The 12,178-nt window shown below is 37.8% G+C and overlaps 1 long non-coding RNA gene across 3 annotated transcripts in view; it reads left to right on the top strand.

Annotated features, from left to right (window-relative positions):
• The first annotated feature begins 4,516 nt into the window (after window positions 1-4,516).
• LOC127520617 (uncharacterized) overlaps window positions 4,517-12,178 on the top strand; it is an 83,837-nt gene continuing 76,175 nt past the window's right edge. For 2 of the 3 annotated variants that reach the window (XR_007932166.1, XR_007932167.1), the window contains exons 1-2: window positions 4,517-4,711; window positions 6,879-6,972. This is a non-coding gene — a long non-coding RNA (uncharacterized LOC127520617). Of the gene's footprint in view, window positions 4,712-5,156; window positions 5,254-6,878; window positions 6,973-12,178 lie in introns of those variants that run through there. The other variant, XR_007932165.1, reaches the window with a different exon arrangement.

The following is a 12,178-nucleotide window of genomic DNA, read 5'->3' as shown; positions in this document are numbered from 1 at the left end:
ACCATGCTTTACCATGCTGCAGAGGAAAACACTTTTTTGTGAAGTAGCTAACATAGCATAATCAGATGCAGCTTTATTTTTAGTAACAGTAATACAGAATTTTCTTCATCATACAATACGTTTTAAAATGATTTGCATGCCATTTATCAACACAAGCCATCCGGCATTTAATATGATACGAGCGAATGCACAGTCTCGTTATAAGTCTCGAGTAACGTTATAACATAATTTTCAACATACTCAAATGTATCTAATATGATAAACAGAGCTGCGTTACCTCATACTCATGACCGGAAAAGCGGAAGCGGCACCGGCGACTGCAGCATAATAAAAGTTCCACTGCTCGTGAGGCGTGTGTTGTGTTCGTCTCTCATTAACAAACGCTTCAGCGACCTCGTTCAGCTCCCACAACACTTGATCCTGCTCTGCTTCATGCTACAGTAACATTAATAATTGCATCCATGAACATGATTTCTACCCAAGTCCTATCCTGATTCTTTTTCACTGGCTGTGAGGTGAAGACCACATGTCCCAGGATTCCACGTTCAAACTTGGCATCATCAAGCTACGCCCTTGTTTTGAATAGGCGACCTTTTGCGGACGGAAAAACTACATAGTGCACCTTTAATATTTCTAACACACATTAAGATGTTTTTATTGAAACCGCAGAGGATTATGTTTCTCAATGGAAAGTCCAGGTAACCAAAATGCAGATCCAAAAAGGTCATAAAGGCATCTTAAATTGAATCCAAATGAATCAAATGCTTAAAAGTCTTGTGAAGAGAGAGAATAGATATGATCGTTTTACATGATAACAGATTTTATTTAGGCTTTTATTTATATCTAAATATCGATCGAGCACTCTATGTGTGTTTATATGTAATTAAAAGCCTAATTCACCAAAGTCTTATGGGTTTGGAATAACATTAGGTTGAGTAGATTTTTTTTTTTTTTTTTTAAATGCACTTTCTTGCCAAAATGTAATTTATTTTAATACCTTTTTCCTAATTTTCTTTTTTCTTTTTTTGTGCTAGGTGAAGAGCTATACTGCTTTTCCTGCAGCCATGTTGAAATTCTTCCCTCTTCTTGTTACAGGTCTCATGAATACTCTCATCCACACATAAACTCGCTTTACTATTCTGTTTCCAAGGACTGTGATAGCCAATGGCAGTTGAATATCTGTATAATCAAATTAAGGTTTGGTACACATGAGCTCATTGACACACTTTCCAGTTTCTCCCAAGAGCTCTGCACCTCCTCTGATGAATTCATACCCAGAATCCTCCTCTTTATCTGTGATTACCCAGCAGTTGCTGATTATATTGGGATTTCATTGATTACCTCCTACCCCGCTGTCATTAGCTGCTGTTCATTTCTCCATTTGTTTTTTTATTTTATTTTTTTTTCCTGGTATTACCTTGACTTTGACCTTCATGTGTGTGTATGTGTGTACAATCAGCATGCATCTCAGTGAAGACAGTGTGTTTTATCCTCTTTTCTCTGTCACTGGGAGATTTCTCTCGGTCTCTCATTCTCTCTCTCTTTCTATTGTTATTGAGTAAATTTCCTAAAAACCTTTCTGAAAGAAAATGATAATATGTCTAAAACTCTCCCTCATGGCCTGCTTGCATGCCCAAAATAGCTTTGTAATACTCTTATTATTTCTCATTGTGTTCACACAGACACACACACATACCATCACAATAGGATGGGATCTCTGCAGTGTGTTGTTTAGGCAGCTGTTCAACGTTTGTGAGCGTGCTCTGTCCCCAGGCTGTGAACATTTTCTGACTTTGTGGCCAGTTTAATAATCATATACTCACCATCATGTTGTTTCAAATGTGTATGACTTCCTTTCTTCTATAGATATTTAGATTTTGACAAAAAACACAGACATTTTTTAAATTTGTGTTCCACAAAAGAAAGAACATCAAACAAGTTTGGAATGACATGACTAGCAAGTTAATGAAGACGTAAGTGTATGGTAATGTGTAAGTATCATGATGCAAATTTAAATTGACTATGAATCAGACTGTTTACACTTTGATAATTAAATGGAACATCATTACATCAAAGTGTAAGAGAAGAGAGAAATGACAAATCAAGTTCAGAAAAGAAAGAGGAGACTAGATGAAACAAGATGAGAAGAGATAAGAGGAGATAAGAGGAGACGAAATGAGACTAGTGGAGGTAAGATGAGACAAGGCAAGATGAGAGGACATGAGGAGATGACATAAAAGAGGAGACCTGGAAAACTTGGGCGTTCACTTGTATGACGTCACACATTCCTGTCAGAAACAAAAGACAAAAGTAGCCTAAATAAAACAAAAGAATTATATTGTGAACCCAGTTAACTACATTTGAATTAAAAAATAATGAAAATGATTGTACAGGATGTACAATTAAAATAACTTGCAAAATCCTTCATTATAATTCACTGCAGATCAGATATGTATTTTAGATTGTAGATAGTCCTATATTATATGATGTCTATATTATAAATCAGTGTTTCCATAAGGTTTCACATCGACATGCCCCTTCTAACTGTCCAACTCGTATATCATTCTGAATTCTGCGTTGTCCACTCGTAAATTCAACTTTGCTCTGTCATTCATGAGCTTGGAATTCATAAATACAATATTTCCAACTCCACTTGAAGGGCACAAAAGAAACGTAAAAGTTCCAGGTCTATTGTAGTTATTAAGTAATCAGTTTAAAGTATTTGCAAATAATATTTTTAAAAAAATATAGAATTCAGTCTTATTTGTATGTCTAATATGTCAAAAACGCTAAATGTTTCTTGTCTCATCACATTCAGTTATGAAATACATTACATTAATCATATCATATTAATCAAATAATAGCATGTTTTCAATTCAAAATGGCAAAATTTCATAAAAATGTTGAGTAGTTTGCATCACTGGATATTACTGTCAGTCACTGAATATTTCAATCATAAAACAGTCGTCAAATATCAAATGTTTAGCTACTTGCCACGTACTCTTTCAATGCTAATACGAAAGCGTTGCTTTGGAATTCACACTCGTCTTCTGTGAACAGTAAGCCCCGCCTTCTTTGATTTGATTGGCCAGCTCAGTCATTCTGCCGCTGAGGCAGACCATCCTAAAAATGTAACTTTTAAAACTTTTTTGTCATCCTAACAACAAACAGAGCGATGCATAATGAAGTACAGCAGAGCAGCATCAATAATATCAAACATTGGGAGGGGGACAATTTGGCCATTTCTAATTATTGGGGGAGAGTTGTCCTCCTCAATGTCTATGGTGGTTATGGCCCTAAAGGTGATGATACACGGGGGAACTTTTTGAGCAATGTTGCCGTGCAGTGTCGCCAAGCGATGATGCTTGGGCACTTTCCCATTGAGAATGGGAAACAAATTTCTATCTGTATACTTAAGATCAAAATTTGTTTCCCATTCTCAATGGGAAAGTGCCCAAGCATCATCGTTTGACGACATTGCCCGGCAACATTGCTCAAAAAGTTGCCCCGTGTATCATCACCTTATTACCAGATGAGAGGAAACTAGAGAAGAGGAGACAACTAGATGAATGAATATGGGCCACCCATGCTCATTGAAAATACTTGATTCTGGCTACATTTCTGCAAAACATTTCACTGCAGTTTCCAGCTGAAATGGCCAATAGAGGCAGTTAAACACCAACAACTTTTGTTATTTTTCGCACAATTGGCACAGATTATTGATTAATAAAGACTTATTTCCACACAGTTCCTTTCACAATACTGTGTTATGAACTAAAACACTTTTACCATAGTGCATATTTGTAAACTACATATTGATGTTTGCATAACCAGCTCCATACATGGATTTTGTGTTGTATAAACTTGCTCATTAGCTCACCTGGTACAACATATATGTCATAATGACAACATTATACCCCAGTATATAATTTCATTATAATATTCCCATGCCCTTCAAGTCTGTGTATCAACACCAGAGGTTTCTCATTGAAAGCAATCGTGTTCCTAGTTAGTCGATATAGCAACGCCTAGGGTACCTTTAGTGTTTTAATAGTGGCGCTAAAGGCGTTTGACCATGCTTCAGTTTTTGATGTCTTGGGAGTGAGAATGGGTTTGAGAAAACCGTATTAAAGTCTTCAATAGAAGGGATTAAACCAGAACTAACCTTTAGATCTGAACCTCTCAGGAAGACCAGCTGCCCAGACCAACATTCACTTGATATGTACTCATTCACACACACATAGTCAGGCCGCTCAGGGGATCACTTCAGGGCATGAAGCTTGACGGCCATCTTAACTTCCCCATTCCACGGCATATCAAATGGAACTCTGGAAGTGTGTGAGAGTCGTCTGAAGAATGGTCCATTATCACCGCGTCCCACCACAGCACATCAAAGAGCTCATTCCCCAGTCCTGACCACAGCTACGACTGCCTCTAAAGGACACTCATCAGCGCTGTCACCCCTCTCATGCGGAACTGACACAGAGCAATGCTGTTTAGCTCCAGTCGCAGAGCATGCTGGGATAGCCGCCCGTCCCTTTACATTCACATACAGAGGAGAGGAGGTGAACTCTGCCATCTGGAGTTGGCTAAGGAAGTGCTGCATATTACCAACGGTTACATCATTATACACGGCCGGCACACTCACACATGCTGCCCCAGAATGAGCGTGCTTGCTGAATAAAATTCGCCTTCAATTAGAGGAACCGGGGTAAGTCTCTCAGCTGTACAAATATACAACCAGAAAAAAGGCCTGGGAGAGCGAAGAGAGAAAGAGCTTGCGGAAAAGGAAAAGCGGGAAAACACTTGTAATTGCTCACGAGCTCATGTTCTGAAGGGCAGATTTGTGTGTACTCTAAATTATCGGGATTTCTTGTTTTGGTTCGAAATGAAAATCAAGCCATCTGCGGAAGAATTTTTTCTCGCTAAAACTAGGCAGCAGTTTCTAACATCTTCATATTTACGCTTGCCACCATCTTTAAAATAGCGCCGATGACAGGGAACTATCTGTGTTTGCTCGCATATTAAAAAGCTATTGACCTGATGCATGTTGCTCTAGATTCAGATGCGGTCGGGCTTGGTAAACAGGAACGTGTTTTAGTATTCCGGAGAACTCCTCCACCCCTGCAGCTCTCTCTCTCTCTATCTCTGTAGGGAGCCTAAGCAGTTAGCGGTTAAACAGGCACAAAGACACCCAGCTGGCAGAATGTTCAGACAGCGAGGAGAAAGATGGAGAAGGGAGGTGCGTGGCAGGTGAGCATCGGATTGTAATTGGACCGAGAGGAACATGGAGTGATGGGGAAAAAGGGCTACGTAACAGCAGAATTCAGTTGTCAGTCATGTTTTAGTGCGGTAAATACAGTTAGGTTCACACACGGTTCGGTTATATGCAAGTGTGACAGCCGAATTCTGCAACCAGGGACTTGTGTTTTTTCATGTGGAGTTTTGGTAACTCATAGAAATCGAGGTATAAGCAGTGTGTCATCATCGGAGGGTTTTAGATGTTGGAATGGGCAATGCTACATATTTTTTACTAAGTAAATTGACTCAGTGGGTAGCACTGTCGCCTCACAGGTCCTCGGTTCGAGTCCTGGCTGAGCCAGGAGTCCTTTCTGTATGGGTTTCCTCTGGGTGCTCTGGTTTCCCCCACAATCCCCCCAAAAAATGCAGTATAGGTGAATTTGAGATGCTTAATTGTCTGTATGTGTGAATGTGTGTGTGTGTGAGTCCCAAGCCATGTAATGTAGAGTATTGGGGAAAGACCTGGCAACCTACCCCGAAAAAAATCATTGCTTGCGTATGGCAAGAGATGGCCATAGAATCACCAAGAGTCTGATACGACTGAAATGGTTAATGAGAGAGAGATCGCCAATATTGATACTGTTACAAATAGATAAAGGAGTTTAGGGTTTAATATGGTCTGTTTTGCAAATTATCAGGATTTTTTTGTTTTGTTTAGAAATTATTCACAACAACAAAAGTGTATTCCAGCCTCAAAGTGTACTACGTCCGCACACCCCATCCGTGTGCAGCCCAAATCTCGAGACCACGCGGGCGGTGCGCATGCAACTGCGCATGCGCAAGCAGGACAGAAGAGTCTACTAGGTGGTAATATGCACAGTACTGAGCACAGTGTGTAGTTGTTGAAGAAGAGTGTGGAAAGAGCGATTCAAAAATGAACTTGACGAGCGTTTGTACAAAGAGATCAGAAAGTACATAGCATATCCATCATTTTTTATTCTTGTTCTCTTGGTGTATCTTCTGAACTATGTTGCAATGGTGGATGCACTATTTTTCTTTTCCGATCCGGCCCAGTGAATGTCCTGTTGACGACACAACTCAGTGTTGCCCTCCGATGTCTGGTAGAGTATAGAAAAAAATTGTACTGCGCATGTGCTGAACTCGGTCAAAGTGAAGTATACCTGAGCCTTTATGTTCACCATTTATTTGACCAAAAATACAGTAAGAACAGTACTGTGCAATTTAAAATAATTATTTTCTATGTTAATATATTTTTTAAAAAAATGTATAAAATATTTAAAGATGAATTTTCAGCAGTCTTTACTCCAGTGTCATGATCTTTCAGAAATTTTTCTAATATGCTGATTTGGTGCTCAAGAAATATTGTTTTACAATTATCAATGATAAAAAAACACTTTTGCTCCTTAATATGTTTGTGGAAACCATGATACATTTTTTCCATATTTGAAATAGAAATCTTTTGTAACATTATAAATGTCTTTACTGTTACTTTTTTGATCAATTTATTGCGTCCCTCCTAAATAAAAGCTGTCTTTTTTTTTTTTCAAATTACTTTCCTGTGTTATGAAAGTCGCTATCTTTGATATTTACTTTTATAACTGTTACTTTGGTTACAGGTGGTATTCACAACTATCGCATTAATCAAGAAGGGGCTTGACACTGGTTGTTTGTACGGACTGTCATGGGAGAATTCGAGAGTCACACCTGTTAGTAAGTACGGATGTCAATCCCAAACACTGACTGTGTGAATGTAGCCAAGGTGGCAGAGAGAGAAAGAATTGAGAAGGAGAAAGAGATAAAAAAGGGAAAAAGAGGGAAAGAATTAGGTATTAGCTGAGGATCAGAGAGTGTTAAGGGGAAAACGCACTAGAGGCAGAAACATAGGAAAGAAAGAAGGTATTAAGTGGGACTAAGATACTATAAGTGAGAGTTAGAGGGAGGAAGAGAGGGAGTGAGGGAACAGGGATGAGGAGGTTGTTTGAATGGGAAAGGTGGCAGAGAGCTGATTTGAGGGCATAAGGATGGGCTTAGCACAGCTGAGCTGTTCGAGCTGCATATCTGAGGCGGAATAGAGGATTCCTGGAGTTTCACTTTAATTCCATTAACACAAAGCCATCAGAGGCAAGATGGAGGCATCCACCTGGGGAGAACTAAACCTTCTCTGACTAAATCTCGCACTGGTTTTCTGTGCCACAACCACACGACAGACTAATGCAGCTTGTGACTCTACCCTTTCAGTCTTTTACAGGACTATCCTGAGTTAAGTACAGCTTATGGTCTATGGGCTACATTTGTGGCGTGTTGCTGAATTGGAAATACCAAACAACAAAACACAACATTTTACTTGTAAAAAAGTTTTTGGTTACATTATACAATATGTCCCATTCATTAACATTAGTTAATGCATTAGCTAACATGAACTAATGACAAGCAGTGTATAAGCAGCATATTAATGTTAGTTAATAAAAATAAATTTCTTATTGTTTATGTTAGTTCACAGCACATTGTTAACAGATAAAACTTTTTTTTTTTTTTTTAAATGCAGTAGATGTATACATGAACTTTAAAATTAAGATTAACCGATGGTGTAGAAGTATTGTTCATAGTTTGCTCAGATGTGTAAACATTGTAAATTGTTACCAAGTGTTTTTTTGTTTTGTTTTTTTGGTCAAATTACTATTAAATGTGTGAAAATGTAAATTGTGTATAGGTTACATAAAATATTAAATTATCCATAGCAAGACAAAAACAGGCAACCATTTTACTCCAAAAATGTACCACCACATAATGTTAACAAATATTTTAAGACTGTATTTCAGATTTCTGTTTCCCTAAATTTGTAAAATGTGTTCACAGTAATGTGCTTACTTTGGAAGTCTCTGAGGCAAGGCAGAGGGTTTAAAGCAGAAATATGAAGCTTGTAGTTTTGATAAACCATTATTTCAGTAAATGTGTTTGTTATTGAAGTTCTAAATCGTCCTTTTGAAGTGGAGCAACAGTACTTTTCTAGGTGGATAGGCTTTCTGTCTTAATAGTATGCAAGACTAGAATTAGTACATCCCAAATCACAGTATCCATGCATAAGTTGTCTGCCCATAAGTTGTGGAAAATTGCAAGGAAGTTGCAGTTTTAAGAAATGAATTTTATGGTAATCATTTTAGCTAATATATATATATATATATATATATATATATATATATATATATATATATATATATATATATATAAGCAGTTGTGCTGCTTAATATTTTTGTGTAAACAGTGGAACATTATTTTGATCATAAAAAGTTCAGAAGAACAGCATTTATTTGAAGTATAAATATTTAATAAATGTCTTTACTGTCACTTTTGCTGAATTTAATGCATCCTTGCTGAATAAAAGTATTAATTTCTTTCAAAAGAAAAATCGTACTGACCCCAAACTTTTGAATGGTCGTATTGTATGTATGTTGTATTCACTAATGTTTAGTATGAATACTGATGTTCTCTGCATAATCCTTCATAGCACCGATAACACTGGTTACAGGCATATTTAGTGTGTGTGTGTGTCTGTGTGTGTGTCAGGTGTCTGTACGATAACTGTAAGGGGCAATGAGACCGGTGATCAGAGGTAATCTTAGCTTCTGGCTACACTTTAACTGCTCTGTCAGCTTACAGCCCCCCACTGACTCGACCCTCTTTCTTTCTTCTTCCTTTGTTCTCTCTCTCTCTCTCTGTCTCTCTCGCCTGCTCGCTTGCTGCCATTTTAGTCGTCTCTATTGAGTAGTGTGCCTCAGCTTCATCTATTTGTCTCTACAGGTATAATTTCTACTGTCATATTTCGTCTTTTTGTATGAAGAACTGTCAGTCACTTTCATGGTTCTACGTTTTTACTCTCTTCCTGTCTTTTTCTCTCTGTGTGAGATGGGTGAATTAATCAGCAGTTGCTCTGGGCATACCCTGAGTTTGACTGGCAGTTCTGTCTGGTCAGCACTCAGAGGACAAGGCTATAACTAACACCCCGGGTCAATACACACTCACAGACGCACACACGTTTATAACATACTCACACACACACACACACACACACACACACACACACACACACACACACACACACACACACACACACACACACACACACACACACACTTACAGGTAGCAGTAACTAGCTGGTTTAAAGAACTGCCTGGGGTGCGATCAATACAGTTCACATGCATGGGAAATTAGAGGAGATCTCTGTTATACACACATATACACACTTTGGTCTTGTGCCATGCTGAAGCCTTCAGCTCTCCGATGATATATAGACTCAACTATCTCTTTACCCTCGCATCACCTGGATGTTTTTTTTTTTTCTCTCAAAGCTCAAAGGGAACGTGATATGACACACCTCCGATGGCTGGAATTCAGTTTTACATACCCAATTCCAAAAAAGTTGGGACACTGTACAAATTGTGAATAAAAAAGGAATGCAGTAATTTACAAATCTCATAAACTTATGTTTTATTCACAATAGAATATAGATAACATATCAAATGTTGAAAGTGAGACATTTTGAAATGTCATGCCAAATATTGGCTCATTTTGGATTTCATGAGAGCTACACATTCCAAAAAAGTTGGGACCGGTAGCAATAAGAGGCCGGAAAAGTTAAATGTACATATAAGGAACAGCTGGAGGACCAATTTGCAACTTATTAGGTCAATTGGCAACATGATTGGGTATAAAAAGAGCCTATCAGAGTGGCAGTGTCTCTCAGAAGTCAAGATGGGCAGAGGATCACCAATTCCCCCAATGCTGCGGCGAAAAATAGTGGAGCAATATCAGAAAGGAGTTTCTCAGAGAAAAATTGCAAAGAGTTTGAAGTTATCATCATCTACAGTGCATAATATTATCCAAAGATTCAGAGAATCTGGAACAATCTCTGCGCGTAAGGGTCAAGGCCGGAAAACCATACTGGATGCCCGTGATCTTCGGGCCCTTAGACGGCACTGCATCACATACAGGAATGCTACTGTAATGGAAATCACAACATGGGCTCAGGAATACTTCCAGAAAACATTGTCGGTGAACACAATCCACCGTGCCATTCGCCGTTGCCGGCTAAAACTCTATAGGTCAAAAAAGAAGCCATGTCTAAACATGATCCAGAAGCGCAGGCGTTTTCTCTGGACCAAGGCTCATTTAAAATGGACTGAGGCAAAGTGGAAAACTGTTCTGTGGTCAGACAAATTTGAAGTTCTTTTTGGAAAACTGGGACGCCATGTCATCCGGACTAAAGAGACAAAGGACAACCCAAGTTGTTATCAGCGCTCAGTTCAGAAGCCTGCATCTCTGATGGTATGGGGTTGCATGAGTGCGTGTGGCATGGGCAGCTTACACATCTGGAAAGGCACCATCAATGCTGAAAGGTATATCCAAGTTCTAGAACAACATATGCTCCCATCCAGACGTCATCTCTTTCAGGGAAGACCTTGCATTTTCCAACATGACAATGCCAGACCACATACTGCATCAATTACAACATCATGGCTGCGTAGAAGAAGGATCCGGGTACTAAAATGGCCAGCCTGCAGTCCAGATCTTTCACCCATAGAAAACATTTGGCGCATCATGAAGAGGAAGATGCGACAAAGAAGACCTAAGACAGTTGAGCAACTAGAAGCCTGTATTAGACAAGAATGGGACAACATTCCTATTCCTAAACTTGAGCAACTTGTCTCCTCAGTCCCCAGACGTTTGCAGACTGTTATAAAAAGAAGAGGGGATGCCACACAGTGGTAAACATGGCAACAACTTTTTTGAGATGTGTTGATGCCATGAAATTTAAAATCAACTTATTTTTCCTTTAAAATGATACATTTTCTCAGTTTAAACATTTGATATGTCATCTATGTTGTATTCTGACTAAAATATTGAAATTTGAAACTTCCACATCATTGCATTCCTTTTTTATTCACAATTTGTACAGTGTCCCAACTTTTTTGGAATCGGGTTTGTATTAAAAATGGCTTTATGTACACACTACCATTCAAAACTTTTATTCACCTAGGATGCATTAAAGCTGCTGTCTGTAACTTTTTTGTCTTCAAAATTTACAAATTATATAATAAATAGACATAAGACATAAATAGAGAGAAGTAGCTCCAGCTACAATGTTCTTCTGCAAGACGCATGCAGTTCTGTTTATTAACCACTAGAGCGCCACACGTCACGGACTGCAGCTTTAAATTCTTAAAGAAATAATTTAAGACATTTATAATGTTAAAGAAGATGTCTATTTCAATCAAATTCTGTTCTTTTTAAAATATCTTGAAAAACTGCATCTTGGTTTGCACAAAAATATTAAGCGGCACAGCTTGTTTCTTGAGCACAAAATCAGAATATTAGAATGATTTTTAAAGGACACAGAAAGCAAATTCAGCTTTGCCATAACAGGAATAATTTACATTTTAAAGTATCTTAAAACAGAAAAGAGGAATTTTAAATTGAAATAATATTTCACAATATTACTGTTTCTTGATTAAATAAATGCAGCTTTGGTGAGCATAAGAGACTTCTTTCAAAAATATATATAAAAAAAATTTTAAACGGTAGTGCACATTTATAGATGGTTCTTTGAAACTTAATGTGAAAATCTATTCTGAAGTATTCATTATTATAATCTAAGGTATTTTAAAAGATTGAAAGAACAAATATTGAAGAAATAACACTCACTAAGAGAATATTTTGATTGCTTGTCATTTCCAGCTAAGCTGTAATTTTGACAAAATACTATTAAAAGTGTTAACATAGGTTATTGTTTATGTATTCTGGATATGTAAAATATGAACTATAAAATTAGCTTTAGCAAGACAAATTATATTTTATTCAAAAAATGTTTAAAATGGTATTTTCCACCAGATAATTAAATGCATAATTTGTGATGTGGTTG

The sequence above is a fragment of the Ctenopharyngodon idella genome, chromosome 1 (genome assembly GCF_019924925.1).
Source record: "Ctenopharyngodon idella isolate HZGC_01 chromosome 1, HZGC01, whole genome shotgun sequence".
Lineage (NCBI taxonomy): Eukaryota > Metazoa > Chordata > Actinopteri > Cypriniformes > Xenocyprididae > Ctenopharyngodon > Ctenopharyngodon idella.
Note: the sequence above shows the minus strand (reverse complement) of the source record. Positions and strands in the feature narration are given on the sequence as shown.